The 18,275-nt window shown below is 47.4% G+C and overlaps 1 protein-coding gene and 1 pseudogene across 1 annotated transcript in view; one reads left to right on the top strand and one right to left on the bottom strand.

Moving 5' to 3' along the window:
• Nucleotides 1-18,275, top strand: part of ZC3H7B (zinc finger CCCH-type containing 7B) — a 57,070-nt gene that overhangs the window by 4,082 nt on the left and 34,713 nt on the right. The window lies entirely within an intron of this gene.
• LOC118902820 lies at nucleotides 11,882-18,257 on the bottom strand (annotated as a pseudogene).

Here is an 18,275-nt window from a genome sequence, read left to right on the forward strand (position 1 = left end):
TGACAGAGCTGGAGGGCAAACCCGGGCAGTTTGGCTCTTGAGCTGGCCCAGTGGGGGACTAGGTAAGGCTGGGAGGGAGGGAAGCAGGAGGCTGACGGGGCTGGTGGTGGTAAGGTGAGACAGCAGAAGGTGGAGGTATCCTCTGAGGAAGTCTGGCTGCAGCCTCAGCTGGGGTTGATGAAGTGACTGCTGCGTGTCAGCTCCCAGGAGCCTCCACAGAAGCCAGCTCCTTTCATCACATTTAATGGCCCATAGAAAACAGGCTCGTTTTCCTTTCTCTGTCATCACCAGCTAGGGGGCTCCTTCCCACCTTATTTATTTCTCCTAGTAAGTCTGTTTCTTTGCAGGCGCCCTGATGGCTTCTGCAGGTGTGTTAGCGCTGCTTCCCCATCAGGCTGTGGAGGCCCAGAGGGAAGGGGCGGCAGCATTTCTGCATCCAGGAGACATCTCTAGTTGACTTCAGTTCCGCCGCAATTCCCGAGCCCCGAATCAGAGGCTGAGACCCAGGCTTGATGGTGACAGTGGCAGTAGCGACAGCAGCCACCATGTCTGGATGGCGTCTGTGTGCCAGCCCTGTGCTTGTGCTTTCTGCGCTTTCTCTTACTGAATCCGCTTAACGACTCTTTGAGGCGGGAACGACTATTAACAGCCCCATTTTGCAGATGGGGAGACTGAGGTTCCAAGATCGCACAGCTGAGGTAGAGCAGGGGGTCAGAGGGAGCCAGGCCTGCTGGACTCCCGAGTCCGAGGTCTTAGCCGTCCTGCAGGAGAGATGCTGTCAAGGTGTTTCAGTCTCCATGAGGCTCTTTTCTTATCTGTCTGGAAACCCTAATGATCTAACATTTGTATCGTGCTTTTACCCACAGTCTCTCATTAATCCTCATGATAATCTTTCAAGATGAAAGAGGTCTCTGTTTTTCAGAAGAAACCCGAGGAGCCACCCACCCCCCAGTTCTTCCTGTCTTGTCCACACCATGACTCAGAGAGGGAAGCGGGTGTCAGATTCCCTGACACTGAGAGCCGGGGTCAGCCAGTGAGAATCCATCGAGCACTTCCTTGAGGGCTGCAGGCAAGGTCGAGGCTCTGACCCTTCTGGGGTTTTCAGAGGCTCATCTAAGCTCTTGTTCTCTGGAGCATTCCATGTCATACCCTGTCCCTTTGCAGGCAGAGGAACACAGGGCAGGGAGTCCAAAGTCCTGCCTTTCGTTCAGTCCCAGCACACACTTGCTGCATGAGCTGGGACATCTCAGCATCTCAGCTGGGACACCGTCATCCCGTCAGTCTTGGCCTCAGTCTCCTGTTCTGAGAAATGGCCTTGCTGATTCAGTCCCATCTGCCTCAGGTTTGCTCTGAAACTTAAATGAAGGAACTTTGAAAGCTATAAAGACCACCCGGTGTGAGGGCATGGTTGTGATTGCCATGAACATTTAATAACGTCCAGAGTGTTCCTGAATCTTCTCCACTGCTCACCTTGATCCGGGCCTGGACCGCTGCAGTAGCCTCCTAACTAATCTCACACCTTCCCCTCTTGTCATCCATCCTCAACACAGCAGCCAAGCGGATCTTCTCAAGAATGAGACCCTGTCACTCCTCTGCTGAAAACTTTCCAGTGGTTTCCTGGCACACATAGAGCACAGTGCTGGCTCCCCAGCTTGGCCCGTGTGTAGCTCTCTGACCAGCCTCAGCCTGTCCCTTGCCCCTTCCTTCCTGCTTGGCCTGCCCTCACTTCAGTACTGCAGCCTCATTGGCCTTCTGTCTTTTCCTTGAATATTCTAAGCTTGTTCCCACCTCAGGGCCATTGTCTTTGCCGTACCCTGTGCCAGGTGTGCCCTTACCCCCCTCCCATGTTCCCGTGACTGGCTCCTAATTGTCCCTCTTTTTTTTTTAAAAAACTTTTTTTTTTAATTTTTACTTATTTATTTATTTTTAATTTATGGCTATGTTGGGTCTTCGTTTCTGTGCGAGGGCTTTCACTAGTTGTGGCAAGGGGGGGCCACTCTTCATCGCTGTGTGCGGGCCTCTCACTATCGCGGCCTCTCTTGTTGCGGAGCACAGGCTCCAGACACGCAGGCTCAGTAATTGTGGCTCACGGGCCCAGCCGCTCCGCGGCATGTGGGATCCTCCCAGACCAGGGCTCGAACCCGTGTTCCCTGCATTAGCAGGCAGATTCTCAACCACTGCGCCACCAGGGAAGCCCTGTCCCTCTTAAATGCCACCTCCTTGGAAGGGCCTGCGCTAAGCTCCCAGCCCACCCCCCTCTCCATCATTCCCTGCCACATTTCCTATTTTAGTTTCTTTGTAACTCTTACCTGTATCATTACTTGTGCATTTAACACTGGCCTTTTTATTTGTCTTTCTATGCATGGACCACAAGCTGTCCAAGGCCAGGGACTTCATTAACCTTGTTCCCCCAGCATCTGGTAGAGCCCATTGCACACAAAGGTGTCCTGTGGTTATTTGTTGAGTAAATGAATAATAGTAGCAAGGTGGTCCAGAACAGCCCTTGCCAAAAAAGAGTGGCCTAGAAAGAAACTGCAAAGAAATTGGGGTTGACTGATTGAAAAGTACTTACAGGATAATTTTGAAAGTTGCCAAGTATTCTCTGATGGTGCCCAGTTCAGCAGAAACACAAATTTCTGACCTCCTCTGGGTGTGTGTGTGTGTGTGTGTGTGTGTAGGCGGAGGGGACTATGTAAATCTACAAAATAGTCTTGGAAGGTGGATATCATTAGCTCCATCTCGTAAACGACAAAAAAGAGGCTCAGACTTATTCCCTGAAAGCTAGCATGGGACAGGGCTGGGACTGGAACCGGCTCAGGGCCCTTTGCAGAGCAGCCCATGAAACTCTTGGTGCCCAGGTGGTAGGACCACAAGGATTTCTCCTCCCGTGAACAGGAGCAGTGACTTCAAATTGCTCAAAAAAAAAAAAGAATGGTAACCAGTCACTCTGAGCTCTGGACTCTGGGCAAGCTCTGTTGATTTTTTGTTTTTTTTTTTTACAGTGAGCTTCTGTTATTTTCCATTATATATATATATAAAAGAGTTACTGTTTAAATGTCTCAGTTTAGCAGCCTAGCAGGAGGGTCTTGGAGGTGGAGAAGCAGGAGTAGAGCTTGGGCCCCTGGAGAAAGATGTGGGTTTGAACCCTTCTGTGCAGTTGGGCCCTCAGGTTGTTGCGAACAAGAAAGACAAGATGAAGAAAGTAAAAGCCTCTTTGGGGGACTTCCCTGGTGGCACTGGGGTTAAGAATCCATCTGCCAATGCAGCGGACACGGGTTCGAGCCCTGGTCCGGGAAAATCCTGCATGCCGCGGAGCAACTAAGCCCATGCGCCACAACTACTGAGCCTGCGTTCTAGAGCCCGCGAGCCACAACTACCGAGCCCATGTGCCACAACGACTGAAGCCCGTGCGCCTAGAGCCTGTGTTCCACAACAAGGGAAGCCACTGCAATGAGGAGCCCGCGCACCGCAACAAAGAGTAGCCCCTGCTCGCTGCAACCAGAGAAAGCCCACATGCAGCAACAAAGACCCAACACAGCCAAAAATAAATAACAAAAAAAAAAAGCCCTTTGGAACCAGAATGCTGTGGGAGGGTGGGGATTACTCTTTGCAGCTGACTCTTAGTTTGGCTTATGGTGGGGCCGTGGAGGGGGCCTGGGGGAAGTTTCTTGGACTTTGGTTTCTATGCAAGGTGGCCAGTTAAAAGAAACAAACTGCAGGTTGCTGAGGCCTGCGGGTATCCATTGCGTGTTCATTCCTGGGACAGATGTTCCTGGCGGAGACTGGAGGTGCCAGTACCCGCAGCCTGCTTCCCATGCAGCAGTGTGGCCTTGGGCAAGTCATAGATCCCTCCAAGCCTCATTTAAAAAAAAAAAAAAAAAGACTTTATTTTTGCAAGTCTCGCTTTTTGGTGGAAAGTGGGGGTAATAGCACCTACTTTTGAGATTACTGTAGGGATAAATAACCTGATTCCTGAGAGCAGGGCTTCTCAAGCACCTCTGTGCCGCAGACCTATCAGGCAGCCTGGGGAAGCCCATGCATGCCTTCTCAGAATACTCTTTTTAAACGCGTAAAGTAAAATACACAGGATTACAAAGGAAACCAATTCTCTTGAGCTACAGCTGGGCTTTTTCATCAATGCACTAAAAAATAAGATCTGCAGTGAGTCTAATGTAACTACCGTAATTTTGAAGTTGTGGTGAGCGTGAACGATATTTTGTTGTGTCTGCAGTAGCTGAAATTTGACAGGGAAAAAGCTGTGATTTCTTGTGCTGACACTACGGAGTGTACTGCCTACATTCATAATCGAGGGGAATGTTAAATATCAGGTAGGAGTTAGTGAAAAAAGTTGCAAATGTTTTCCCAGACCCCTGAAGAAAGGTCACATTCCCCTGAATTCTCTCCCTGGGCCCCAGGTTCAAAACCCCTGCCATAGAAGGTGCTTCACGCCCAGCAGGTAACCTCCAGAAATGAGCTGAGACCCCTCCCTGACCTCCTTGGAGCAGAGGGTCCTCGGGCTCAGTGCAGACCCAGAAAGCTGATGAGTGAGGTCGGGGACTGCGAAATTAAAGCCTTCCTGGTCTCTCTGGGTAAGCCATTGAGGGCCTGGTGAGTCAGGAGAAGTACCAGGCATGCAGATGACGTAACCTCAGGTGGTGTTCATGTTGCGCGTGGCCCGTCTGCAGGCTGCACTGGGGCAGGTGAGTGCTCGGGGTGGGGTGGCGGGGTGCAGTGTGGGTCTAGGCTGAAGGCGGCCTGTGGGGGTGAGGGAGCACTTTTGAGTCAGGAGGTGACACTGCGTGGGCTCCAGAGTCCAACTGCCAGAGTTCAAATCCCAGCTCCGTCACTTAGTAACTAACCCTGGCAGGTCACTTCACCTCTTTGTGCCTTGGTTTCCTCATCTGTGAAATGAGGATGATAGTAGTACTTCTTAAGGGGTGTTATGAGGATTAAGTATTATACTTCAAGCTCTTAGAATAATATCTGGTAAGAGAAAGTGCTTAATAAATGATGACTGAGGGATTTCCCTGGCGGTCCAGTGGTTAGGACTCCATGCTGTCACTGCCCAAGGGCCTGGGTTCCATCCCTGGTTGGGGAACTAAGATCCCACAGGCCACGCAGTGTACCAAAAAAAAAAAAAAAAAGATTACTGAAATCCACATCTTCACTGTTATTCTAGGATTTATGAGACTCCACTTACTCAGAATATGTTTCTCTGTGCTGCTGAGAGATGAATCAGACGCAGCTTCTGGCTTCAAGGAGCTCCTAGTTTAGGGAGAGAATGGGAACATGAGCACATACTTTGAGTTAACTAGGATCGGTGCAGTGCTTGTGAGCTTGGGGTGCTGTGCAAAGGTGGGGTTTGGGGAAGGAAGGCTCCCTGGTAGAGGAGCCACCTCAGCTGAGCTTTTTTTTTTTTTTTAAATTTATATTAATCCTCTTATTTATTTATTTTTTGGCTGCATTGGGTCTTCGTTGCTGCACGCGGTCTTTCTCTAGCTGTGGCAAGCAGGGTCTACTCTTTGTTGCTGCGCGTGGGCTTCTCATTGCGGTGGCTTTTCTTGTTGTGGAGCACGGGCTCTAGGCACGCGGGCTTCAGTAGTTGTGGCTCGTGGGCTCAGTAGTTGTGGCTCGCGGGCTCTAGAGCGCAGGCTCAGTAGTTGTGGTGCTCAGGCTTTGTTGCTCCGCGGCATGTGGGATCTTCCCGGACGAGGGCTCGAACCCGTGTCCCCTGCGTTGGCAGGTGGATTCTTAACTACTGCGCCACCAGGGAAGCCCTCAGCTGAGCTTTCAAGAAGCACTGGGCATTAGGGTTGTTCCAGAAAGAGCGGGCAGCTTGAATGGGAAGCTGGATGCTCCGAAGTTGCTGGAGTGTCACATTCCAGGCCTGGCCGTGGGTGGGTGCTGTGTGACCTGGATGCGCCGCTTGGCCTTTGTCCTCCTGGTAGTGGGTGTCATGCAAGGTTTTGTTTGTTTTCTAAATTTCTTCACAGGAAGTCGCAAAAATGGTAACAAAGAGTTCCCTTCACCCAGCTTCCCTTGATGGTCATATACAGCCAGTATACGTGATCAAAACCAGAAAACTGGCATTGGTACATTAGTGGACTACAGAGCTTATTCACTTTCCACCTTTTCTTAAACCTGCATTCATTTGTGTGTGTGCACGCACCTGGAAGGGTTTTGATGTCACACGGGGGAGTGACGTTGACATGTATGTCGGATACCCCTGACCACCAAATGGCAGCAGATTGGAAGGAGCTCGATGGAAGCTGTTGGCCAGAGATGATGAGGGCCTGCTAGTGGAGATGATGGGCGAAGAGTGAAGAAGTGTTTGGGAGGTAAAGGTGGAAGGAATTGGAGATTGACTGAGAACAGGATGATGGTTGGATCTAGGACTAGAGTTGGGGAATAATGGGGGAGGAGCAGGATTAGGGGAGAAGCTGCTGAGTGAAGTTTGGGATGTGTTGAGTTAGAAGAACACCCAGCCCAACTGGGACGGGCGCCAGGGAGGACTTTCTGGACACGGAGGCATCCAAGCTGGGTCTTAAAGGATGAGTAGGAGTTGGCTGGGGGTGGGGTGGGGAGGAGGAGGGCATTCCAGGTAGAGGGTTCAGGATTAGGAAAGACACAGAGGTCATAAACAGTCTGGGTATTGGACATCTGGGTAGCACTTCCCAGAAGGTAAGAGATGTGAATCTGAAATATTGGGGAGGGGGTGAGCCTGGTGGGAGGAATAGATTTGTGAGTCACTGACATGACTCATGAGATCATGAAATGCAAGAGCTCATCTGGGAAGAGCATGTCAAGTGAGGAGAGCAGGAACACCATCCCTTAAATGGAAGACCTGGGCAGAGGAGGAGGAGGACCAGCGGACGCAGCCAAGGGTCCTAGAAAAGGCCAGTAAAAAACTGTCCCCCACTGGACTCAGCAGCTAGGAGGTCCCTGGGATGGGGAGGACCCTTGGCAAGCACCCTCAGTGGAGTGGGCATGGGCTTGCTGTGAGTAGGAAGTGAGGATGTGGGAACAGCGTAGACAACCCTTTCACGAAATGTGACCAAGAGGCGGAAGGGATAAATTGGGAGATTGGGACTGACATATACACACTACTGTATATAAAATAGGTAACTAATAAGAACCTGCTGTATAGCACAGGGAAGTCCACTCAGTACTCTGTAATGGCCTATATGGGAAAAGAATCTAAAAAAAAAGAGTGGATATATGTGTATGTACAACTGATTCATTTTGCTATACACCTGAAACTAACACAACATTGTAAACTATACTCCAATAAAAATTTTTTTTAAATGTGACCAAGAAAGGGAATCAAGGTTGTGCTAGCCAGAAGGGGATTCAGGAGCAGAGGAGGGAATTATTTTGGGGGTGGGGGAGTCTTGAGCATGATGACACACTCAGGGTCCTGGGGCTGGGTCTGATTACTTAATGGGCGACAACAAGGGTAACTATGGTGATGTGTTTGGGCCCTGGGGCCAGGCTGCTATGGTTTGAATCCCAGCTCTACCTTGTTTCAGCTGTGTGACCTTGGGCAAGTCACTTAACTTCTCTGTGCATCTGTTTCCTCCTCCACAAAATGAGAATGATAGCAGTCCCTATCTCATAGGATTGTGCGATCCTTAAGGAAGGTATTATGTGTATAGGGATCATGACAGCCCCTGGAACATGGTAGCCACTCAGGAAATGTTAATATTATTACCTGATTGTGAATTTATCTCGGTCTCAGTTTTTCTCATTTATTTATTCAACACTCATTCATTCTTATCTAGGTAATGCTTGGATTGGATGAGTTGATACTCATCCTTTTTTTTTTTTTTTTTAAAGAATTTCACTTTTATTTATTTATTTATTTGTTTGTTTGTTTATTTATTTATTTATGGCTGTGTTGGGTCTTCATTTCTGTGCGAGGGCTTTCTCTAGTTGCGGCAAGCGGGGGCCAATCTTAATCGCAGTGCGTGGGCCTCTCACTATCGCGGCCTCTCTTGTTGCGGAGCACAGGCTCCAGACGTGCAGGCTCCATAGTTGTGGCTCACGGGCTTAGTTGCTCCGCGGCATGTGGGATCTTCCCAGACCAGGGCTCGAACCCGTGTCCCCTGCATTGGCAGGCAGATTCTCAACCACTGCGCCACCAGGGAAGCCCCATCCATTTCTTTTTCATCCAAACCACCATTTCCTGAGCACTTCCTCTGTGTCAAGCATGGGCCAGACGTTGAGATTTTGGAGGGGCTAGCGCAGTTCCTGCCTGGTCAGATGAAGATCTGAGTCTTTAAAATTCTGTCATTTTCAAACCCTTCTCCAAAATGGAAAAAACAATGTGTTTCCTTCATGGTTCTCAGGTCAACGGTTTGGTCTTTTTCTTGGGAAGAACAGTCCATGGACATTTTGGCAGTCCTGGAGCACTGGGCTTAAAATCAGGCTACTGGTTCCCATTTGGCCCCTGTCCTACTGTTGGCCTGATGTCAGTCATCTCATTTTGTATTTTAAATTACAAGGCTAATACTTTTTTTTTTTTTTTTTTGGTAGTATCTTTGTCTGGTTTTGGTATCAGGGTGATGGTGGCCTCATAGAATGAGTTTGGGAGTGTTCCTTCCTCTGCAATTTTTTGGAAGAGTTTGAGAAGGATGGGTGTTAGCCCTTCTCTAAATGTTTGATAGAATTCACCTGTGAAGCCATCTGGTCCTGGACTTTTGTTTGTTGGAAGATTTTTAATCACAGTTTCAATTTCATTCCTTGTGATTGGTCTGTTCATATTTTCTGTTTCTTCCTGGTTCAGTCTTGGAAGGTTATACCTTTCTAAGAATTTGTCCATTTCTTCCAGGTTGTCCATTTTATTGGCATAGAGTTGCTTGTAGTAGTCTCTTAGGATGCTTTGTATTTCTGCGGTGTCTGTTGTAACTTCTCCTTTTTCATTTTTAATTTTATTGATTTGAGTCCTCTCCCTCTTTTTCTTGATGAGTCTGGCTAATGGTTTATCAATTTTGTTTATCTTCTCAAAGAACCAGCTTTTAGTTTTATTGATCTTTGCTATTGTTTTCTTTGTTTCTATTTCATTTATTTCCGCTCTGATCTTTATGATTTCTTTCCTTCTGCTAACTTTGGGTTTTGTTTGTTCTTCTTTCTCTAGTTCCTTTAGGTGTAAGTTTAGATTGTTTACTTGAGATTTTTCTTGTTTCTTTAGGTAGGCTTGTATAGCTATAAACTTCCCTCTTAGAACTGCTTTGCTGCATCCCATAGGTTTTGGATCGTCGTGTTTTCATTGTCATTTGTCTCTAGGTATTTTTCGATTTCCTCTTTGATTTCTTCAGTGATCTCTTGGTTATTTAGTAACATATTGTTTAGCCTCCATGTGTTTGTGCTTTTCACGTTTTTTTCCCTGTAATTCATTTCTAATCTCATGGCGTTGTGGTCAGAAAAGATGCTTGATATGATTTCAATTTTCTTAAATTTATTGAGGCTTGATTTGTGACCCAAGATGTGATCTATCCTGGAGAATGTTCCATGCGCACTTGAGAAGAAAGTGTAGTCTGCTGTTTTTGGATGGAATGTCCTATAAATATCACTTAAATCTATCTGGTCTATTGTGTGATTTAAAGCTTCTGTTTCCTTATTTATTTTCCTTTTGGATGATCTGTCCATTGGTGTGAGGTGTTAAAGTCCCCCACTATTATTGTGTTACTGTCGATTTCCTCTTTTATAGCTGTTAGCAGTTGCCTTATGTATTGAGGTGCTCCTATGTTGGGTGCATATATATTTATAATTGTTATATCTTCTTCTTGGATTGATCCCTTGATCATTATGTAGTGTCCTTCCTTGTCTCTTGTAACATTCTTTATTTTAAAGTCTATTTTATCTGATATGAGTATAGCTACTCCAGCTTTCTTTTGATTTCCATTTGCATGGAATATCTTTTTCCATCCCCTCACTTTCAGTCTGTATGTGTCCCTAGGTCTGAAGTGGGTCTCTTGTAGACAGCATATATATGGGTCTTGTTTTTGTATCCATTCAGCAAGCCTGTGTCTTTTGGTTGGAGCATTTAATCCATTCATGTTTAAGGTAATTATCGATATGTATGTTCCTATGACCATTTTCTTAATTGTTTTGGGTTTGTTTTTGTAGGTCCTTTTCTTCTCTTGTGTTTCCCACTTAGAGAAGTTCCTTTAGCATTTGTTGTAGAGCTGGTTTGGTGGTGCTGAATTCTCTTAGCTTTTGCTTGTCTGTAAAGCTTTTGATTTCTCCATCAAATCTAAATGAGATCCTTGCCAGGTAGAGTAATCTTGGTTGTAGGTTCTTCCCTTTCATCACTTTAAGTATATCATGCCACTCCCTTCTGGCTTGTAGAGTTTCTGCTGAGAAATCAGCTGTTAACCTTATGGGAGTTCCCTTGTATGTTATTTGTCGTTTTTCCCTTGCTACTTTCAATAATTTTTCTTTGTCTTTAATTTTTGCCAACTTGATTACTATGTGTCTCGGCTTGTTTCTCCTTGGGTTTATCCTGTATGGGACTCGCTGCGCTTCCTGGACTTGGGTGGCTATTTCCTTTCCCATGTTAGGGAAGTTTTCGACTATAGTCTCTTCAAATATTTTCTCTGGTCCTTTCTCTCTCTCTTCTCCTTCTGGGACCCCTATAATGTGAATGTTGTTGCGTTTAATGTTGTCCCAGAGGTCTCTTAGGCTGTCTTCATTTCTTTTCATTCTTTTTTCTTTAGTCTGTTCTGCAGCAGTGAATTCCACCATTCTGTCTTCCAGGTCACTTGTCCGTTCTTCTGCCTCAGTTATTCTGCTATTGATTCCTTCTAGTGTAGTTTTCATTTCAGTTATTGTATTGTTCATCTCTGTTTGTTTGTTCTTTAATTCTTCTAGGTCTTTGTTAAACATTTCTTGCATCTTCTCGATCTTTGCCTCCATTCTTATTCCAAGGTCCTGGATCATCTTCACTATCATTATTCTGAATTCTTTTTCTGGAAGGTTGCCTATCTCCACTTCATTTAGTTGTTTTTCTGGGGTTTTATCTTGTTCCTTCATCTGGTATATAGCCCTCTGCCATTTCATCTTGTCTATCTTTCTGTGAACGTGGTTTTTGTTCCACAGGCTGCAGGATTATAGTTTTTCTTGCTTCTGGTGTCTGCCCTCTGGTGGTTGAGGCTATCTAAGAGGCTTGATGGGAGGCTCTACAAGGCTAATACTTACTCTCTGCAAAAAGTCCAAACCATGCTGAGGCATATAAGGCAGAAAGGAAGGTGGTCTGTGTGCTGTTGCCTCTTGGCAGATCCCAATTCCCGGAGAGAACCAGTTAAATTGGAGAATATTCTCTCACACAGATGTAATCATACAACCCAAAATGTCCTGAAATCTGCTTTTTTCCTTTCTCAACCATGTACAGAGACATCTCCATGACAATACATATAGATTCAATAGCTGCATTGTATTCCATAATGCAAGTGATTGATTAAGCTAATTCTTTTCTGGTGGATATTAAGGTTGCTTCTAGTTTTTTATTCCTTAAAAAAAAAAGAATCCCTGGTGACTTCCCTGGTGGTCCAGGGGTTAAGACTCCGTGCTCCCAATGCAGCGGGCCCGGGTTTGATCGCTGGTCAGGGAACTAGATCCGCATGCCTGCAACTAAGAGCCTGCATGCCGTAACTAAAAATCCCACATGCTTAAACTAGAAGATCCTGCACGGTTCAGCGAAGATCCCGCACGCAGCAGTGAAGATCCTGAGTGCTGCAGCTAAGACCCAGTGCAGCCAAATAAATAAATAAATATATTTTTTAAACCCCTGTCCAAATATAATTTGAGGGCTTGTACAAGGATTTTGGTAGGTTAAATTCTTGGAAGAGAAATTTCTGGGTCAAAGAGAAAGGGCATTTTATCATTTGGAAGGCTTTTGGCTGCAAGTAACAGAATTCCTTCCTCAAAATGGAGTTTATTAAAATCTCAAGTGATAAATGAGGCAGAGCAGTTCAAGGGTGAGTTTATTGAGTCAGTTTATTAAACACCTTTGGGCAGTCTTTCTTCTCTGCCATCTTCTTACTACACTCTGCCATACAGCAGCAGGAAAAGGAATTATTTCTCCTGTCCCATTTTAAGTGTGAAGGAAGTCTTTCCCAGAAGCCCCTTAGCTGATTTCCTCTCCTTCCTATTGGCCAGGGTGATGTCACATGCCCTCGTCCAAGCCAGTCCTGGCGAGGAAAAGGACCCTTACGATTGGTTTAGCCCAGTGCAGCTTCACCGGGGTAACTGGGAAAGCAACAGTATCGGGGCAGTGCCAGGGAGGAGGAAGGGAAGCTGGCTGCTGGGTAGGCAGCTTGCTCATTTTGGTAGACGTTGCTTCACAGACACCGTCAGTTCACCCACTCAGTGTATTGGCAGTGTTGGAGAGTGCCCATTCCTCTGCCTCATCGACCTGGCTCTCTTCTCTCATTAGCCTCATGAGTGAAAAGTGTCGTCTTGTTGTTTTAACATGTGGTTCTGTCATCAGTGAGTTCCTTTTCCTTTTTTTTTTTTTTGGCTGTGCCACACAGCTTGTGGGATCTTAGTTCCCCAACCAGGGATCGAACACAGGCCCCTAGCCATGAAAGCACTGAGTCCTAACCACTGGACTGCCAGGGAATTCCCTGAGGATCATTTTTTTTTTTTTTTTTTTTTAATAAATTTATTTATTTATTTATATTTATTTTTGGCTGCATTCGGTCTTCGTTGCTGTGCACAAGCTTTCTCTAGCTGTGGCGAGCGGGGGCTACTCTTCATTGCAGTGCACGGGCTTCTCATAGCGGTGGCTTCTCTTGTTGCAGAGCACAGGCTCTAGGCACGCGGGCTTCAGTAGTTGTGGCACGCGGGCTCAGTAGTTGTGGCTCGCGGGCTCTAGAGCACAGGCTCAGTAGTTGTGGCGCACGGGCTTTGTTGCTCTGTGGCATGTGGGATCTTCCTGGACCAGGGATCGAACCCCTGTCCCCTGCATTGGCAGGCGGATTCTTAACCACTGCGCCACCAGGGAAGTCTCCCTGAGTAACTTTTCTTAATGGATTATATTTCCTGTGAGTTTCCTGTTCATGTTCTTTGCCCATTTTTTAAAGTAATCATAATGATTATAAAATAAAAATAGTTGATATTAAATGTTTGTCTTGTGTCAGACATCTCATTGAAACTTCACATCAACCCTTTACAGTAGATATTACTTTTCCTGTTTTAGAGGCGAGGGAAGTGAGACACGGAGAAATTAAGCAGCTTGTATGCAGCTAATAGGGAACAGATCTTGGAGTTGAACCCAGGTGTGCACCTGGGTGTGAGGTCAGGTACTATGCTGATACAGTGAGGGAATCATTTTCTGTTGGCTCTAATTCACAGCTGTATTTCTGAGAAGAGCCCATTTGAGGCAGATCCATCTTGAAATTCCTAAATTATAAGAACCTGGACCCAGAGTTGGGGGACTGCCCAGCTTGGCGGTGGGAATCTTTTTTCGTTAAAAAGGAATGAGATTTGTTTGGCTTACATGCTCCTTGCTCCTCCACCAAGTGCCCTATCCGAGTCGTGCCTGACCCTCACCCTCGAGGAACTCGCCTCCCTCTTTAGCTGAGAACACATGATCTTTTAACCACTGTCTTAGTCTGCTCTGGCTGCTTAACGAAGTATCATAGACTGGGTGTCTTAAACAACAGAAATTTATTTTCTCGCAGTTTTGGAGGGTGGACGACCCAGATCAAGGTGCTGGCGGATTTGGTTTCTAGTGAGAGCTCTCTTGTGCTTGCAGACAGCTGGCTGCGTTCTCACTGTGGCCTCATCTGGCCTTTGCTTGGTGATGCCTGCCTTCGGGGAGAGGGAGGGAGAACTCTCTGGTGTCTCTTCTAATAAAGACACTAATCCTGGGCTTCCCTGGTGGCTCAGTGGTTAAGAATCCACCTGCCAATGCAGGGGACACGGGTTCGAGCCCTGGTCCTGGAAGATCCCACATGCCTCAGAGCAGCTAAGCCCGTGCGCCACGGCTGCTGAGCCTGCACTCTAGAGCCCATGAGCCACAACTACTGACCCCGTGTGCCACAACTACTGAAGCCCACGCTCCTAGAGCCCGTGCTCTGCGACAAGAGAGGCCACCGCAGTGGGAGGCCTGCGCACTGCAGCGAAGAGTGGCCCCCGTTCACCGCAACTAGAGAAAGCCCGCGTGCAGCAACGAAGACCCAACGCAGCCAAAAATAAATAAATAAAATAAATAAATTAAAAAAAAAAAAAGGACACGAATCCTATCAGATCAGGACCCTACCCTTATAACCCCATTTAACCTTAATTACCTCCTTTGAGGCCCTATTTCCAAACAGTCACACTGGGGGTTAGGGCTTCCAATATAAGGTTTTCAGGGGACACAAACATTCAATCTATCAATTCTGCCCTTGCCCCACCCCCCAAATTCATGTTCTCATCACATGCAAAATGGATTCATTCCATCCCGATAGCCCCCGAATTCTTAACTAATTCCAGCATCAAGTCTCAAGTTCAGAGTCTCATCTGAATCAGATATGGTTAAGACTGGAGGTGTGATTCATCCTGAAGCAAAATTCCTCTCCAGCTGTGAACTTATGAAACCAGACAAGTTATAAGGTTTCAAAATACAATGGTGGGACAGGCATGGGATAGACATTTCCATTCCAAAAGGGATTCATCGGAAAGAAGAAAGAGGTCACAGGTTCCAGGCAAGTCCAAAGCCCAATGGGGCAAATTCCATTCGAGTTTCAGGCTTGAGAAGCGTCTTTGGCTTGATGTTCCCCCTTCCCGGCCCTCTGGGGCACAGCATTACCCCCACAGCTCTTCCAGCACTTTGCCCCCCAAGGCTCTGGGCCTGTTGAAAAGGAGGCAGTGGCCCCACCCTTTGAAACCAAGGAGGCAGCCCTGATGATCTCTGAATTATCTTTGGGGTTATATTTCCCTTTTCTTAAAGGATAGAGCATGTTTGCAGCCAAATCGCTCTATGATCCTGTCCTGTAGAAGTCCAGAAGTCCTGCAGCCTTCCTTCATTCCGTCATCCAGCCTTCTCTGTCCCCTTTAGTTCAAACTGGCATTATTTCTGCTGGTATAATTCCATCTCTATTTCTGACTTCTGCTGATGGCTGATTTGATCCATACTAATCTCCTTACCAAACGGCTGTTCAGCCACAGCCTAGGTGTTCTCTTCAGAACACTCCGTCTCGTTTTTTGCAATATGGATAAGCTGAGAATGTTCTAATTCTTCAAGTTCTGGTTCCTTTTGTTAAACGATTCCTTCTTCAATTCATCTCTCTTCTCTCGTATTTTACCATAAGCGGTAAGGAGGAGTCATGCCACAACTTCCATACCTGGCTTAGAAAGCTCCTCTGCTAAATATTGTTTCATTGCTTGCAAAGTCTACCTTCCACCAAACACTAGAACACTATTCAGCCAAGTCCTTTGCCACTTTCCAACAAGGATCACCTTTCCTCCGGTTTCCAGTAACCTGTCCTTCATTTTCATCTGAGATCTCACCAGAATTGCCTTAGTGTCCATATTTTTACCAACAGTCCTTTCATGGCAGTCTGGGGGTTTTTCTAGAATGTACCACAAAACTCTTTCAGCCTCCACTCATCGTCCAACTCCAAAGCCACTTTTGTATTTTTAGTGTTTGTTATAGCAGCACCCCACTTCTTGGTACCAAAATCTCTATTCGTCTAGCCAGGCTACCAGAAGAAAATACTGGATCAGAGCCCTACCCTCGTGACCACATTTAACCTGAATTACTTCCTCAGAGGCCCCTTCTCCAAGTACAGTCACACTGGGGGTTAGGGCTTCAACATATTAATTTGGGCGGGGACACAAACATTTAATTCATAACAACCACCTATAAAAATGTTCTTCCCAGGGCAGGGAAACTGAGGAAAAGGGAGGCGTGTGGGGCATTAGATGACTGGCAGTTTTGCTAATGAGATAAAATCTATTTGCCAGCCTTGGCCTGGGAACTTTACACTCAATAAAATGAATCTAGAGTGGTCGATATATAGATCCTGGGACAGGAAATTGAGAGAAACATATTTTTGTGTGGGAGCCTTCCCCCCAGTCACTCCACAGACACATCTGCCTTCTCTGGGACACAAGCGCTCACGGACACCAAGCACAGGCTCAGGTGCCTGGGAAGGTTGCTGAGCGGTTCCGCCTCTACTGTGCCTTTGAGGGGGGAGGGCAGCAGTGTCTTTACCAGCCTAAAGTCAGCAGTTGTAGGCCTTGTGAGCCGTCTGAGCCTCACTCTCCCCATCTCTCAAATGTGGGTCCCAGCATGGTCCAGCCCACAGTCAGGATCAGATAAAATGTGGGAGATGACAGTGATTTCATAAACCATCACATGCAGCCTGCCAGAAGGCCTGCCCTCCCTGACACCAAGGAGCCAACTCCTACTCAACCTTCAAAACCCAATTCAGACGTTGCCCCTTTTGAGGAGCTTCCACTTTCTTTGTGCCTCATCCCAGCCTGTTTACCACAGGAGTCTGGTTTGGGGTACAGCTGCTGGGATATCTTTGCATGCCTCTAACTAGGTTGTAAGGCCTGGGTAAGGTAGGCACCCTGGCCTTCTCATCTGCATATAATGGGCATATGGCAAATGATGACCTGACTGTCCAGCACAGGAATTCTGATCTAATAGCCACCATTTATTAAGTGTCTGCGGTATACCAGGCCCTGAAATGAGCGCCTTCTATGTATTAATCCTGTTGGTGGGTGCTAGTTGTAATCTCCAATTTACCCAGCAGGAAACTGCCACTCAGGGGATCTGAACCCCTCTCCATAGCCCACGTGCATGGCCGCACTGCTCCTTTGGGATTTTGGTGGTCAGAGAAGTGGATTCACACCCACCTGGTGAGGAGCCTTCTTCATACTGCCTGAGGCAGAGAATGTTTATTCCCTGGCATGGGCTTCAGACTTATCAGGAATTACCACTGGGATGGTTACAGGCAGCATTTGTTTCTGTTTGCTCAGACCTCAGAGCCTAGAGAACTGACTCAGAGACGCGTCTCTGACCACTGAGGTTTTCTGAGAGGACTGCGGGCTGAACGGGGCCGGGGGTTGGGGGTGAGGGAACGTAGTAGGGCAGGCGTTCCCACGAGGCATGGGCTGGTGTGGGGAATTTTGTGTGTGTGTGTGTGTGGTTCTGTAACTTTATTGGACAATCACCAGTTAGTTCTCATCCACATTAACTGTAGATTTTTTTAAGTGGTGACAGGTACATAGGTAACCAACTTATAGAGTTTGTTTGGTGACTCTTCATCATTATGTTTTCTGGACAACCACACACGGATACAGTATGGGACATTCCTTATTCCTTTGGCCTAGACAGTTTTGTCGAGCCTGGTGTCAATGCATCCATCTGGAGTTCCCATCTCCTTTGTGGCAGATTTCTGGATTTTTTGAGTGCCCGAGGGGGCGTGCTTCTTGAAACCCACCCCATGGATGCACCTGTGAATGTTGACAGTGTATTCTCTGGTCACTATCTCGTTGACGGTGGACCAGCCCTTCTTCTTCTCGCCACCCTTCTTTGCGGAAGCCGTCCTGCTGGGCCGGGGTTGGAAAAGATGGTTTGGGGAACTGGGCCAGCAAAGGTAAAGAGAGGCTCTAGGCTGGGTAGGACAGAGTCTGATTTGTGGTTTGAAAGACCCCTGTGATGACCTTGAGGAGATGGGGGCAGTGAGGAGGCTGGTCCTTGTCTGGGGCAGGTGGTGTGGAGGGATGGGCATGGCAGCTGTGGCCACGCCCTGTGCCGCTGGCCATCAGGCCTGCGGCACCTTCCCCCATCCCACAGCTCCCCTGCCAATGCTGGGCCTCCCTGTGTGGTGATGGGTGCACCCTTGTCTTCCCCACCCGAAGACCCTCTCTTCCAGGGCAAGGATTGGGTCTGACCCCAGGCTCCCAGGAAATAGGGTGAATGAGTGTGTGATGGTCGTGTTGACGGGACCAGGAGCGGCTCCATGGAGGAGCCAGGCTTTGAAGGATGGATGGAATTTCGTTCACAGGCTGGAGAGGAGCATGGCTGCACAGGTGGAAGGACCTGCAGAGGCGCAGGCTAGGAGACAGGAAACCCCAGCAGCCTGTTCCGGCTGGAGGCCTGCGTGGGGCGTGGGTGTGAGGATGATGAGAGCTTGTGTCACAGACAGGGACACTGAGGACAGAGAGACCAACCAAGAGACCAGCTCGGCGACGCACAGGCGGCCCGGGGCCACCGCAGCCTGCCTCCTGCAGGAGAACAGGATCTTTGTGTCCATCCCAGGGACACTTGCAGA

The sequence above is a fragment of the Balaenoptera musculus genome, chromosome 10, assembly GCF_009873245.2.
Source record: "Balaenoptera musculus isolate JJ_BM4_2016_0621 chromosome 10, mBalMus1.pri.v3, whole genome shotgun sequence".
Taxonomy (NCBI): domain Eukaryota; kingdom Metazoa; phylum Chordata; class Mammalia; order Artiodactyla; family Balaenopteridae; genus Balaenoptera; species Balaenoptera musculus.